General features: G+C 38.9%; 1 long non-coding RNA gene across 1 annotated transcript; it reads right to left on the reverse strand.

Annotated features, from left to right (window-relative positions):
- Positions 1-6: 6 nt before the first annotated feature.
- Positions 7-348, reverse strand: LOC111787350. Its single transcript, XR_002813962.1, has 3 exons — positions 331-348; positions 152-205; positions 7-48 (listed from the first exon to the last, which is right to left on the reverse strand). It is a non-coding gene; the product is annotated as an uncharacterized LOC111787350 (long non-coding RNA).
- Positions 349-352: the final 4 nt, after the last annotated feature.

The raw sequence follows: 352 nt of genomic DNA on the forward strand, positions 1-352 counted from the left end.
ACTTGGTCTTCATTTTCCACTATAACCTCAAAATCTGTAGCCTTTATCCTACAAAGCAAATTTGGCAAACTCAAAATATACAACCAAAGAACTGCAGGCCAGAAGATCAGCAAGAAATGCAAGTTGGTGAGCAAAAAAGCAGAATACATACACATCAAACGATCCAGTTGCAGAGGCTGATGGGTTCCACACGAGGTCCCAGTACCTGCATGCATGGAACATGTCCTTAGGTTGCATATATTTTTTAATCAACGAAGCATTGGTCAAATTAACAAGCCAATAGGAACACCTACTGACTTATATGAAGCAAGTTTTTCGTTCATAATATACCCTCTGTTAGATTCGTCATTGA

This window comes from Cucurbita pepo, unplaced genomic scaffold, assembly GCF_002806865.2.
Source record: "Cucurbita pepo subsp. pepo cultivar mu-cu-16 unplaced genomic scaffold, ASM280686v2 Cp4.1_scaffold012126, whole genome shotgun sequence".
Classification (NCBI taxonomy): Eukaryota; Viridiplantae; Streptophyta; class Magnoliopsida; order Cucurbitales; family Cucurbitaceae; genus Cucurbita; species Cucurbita pepo.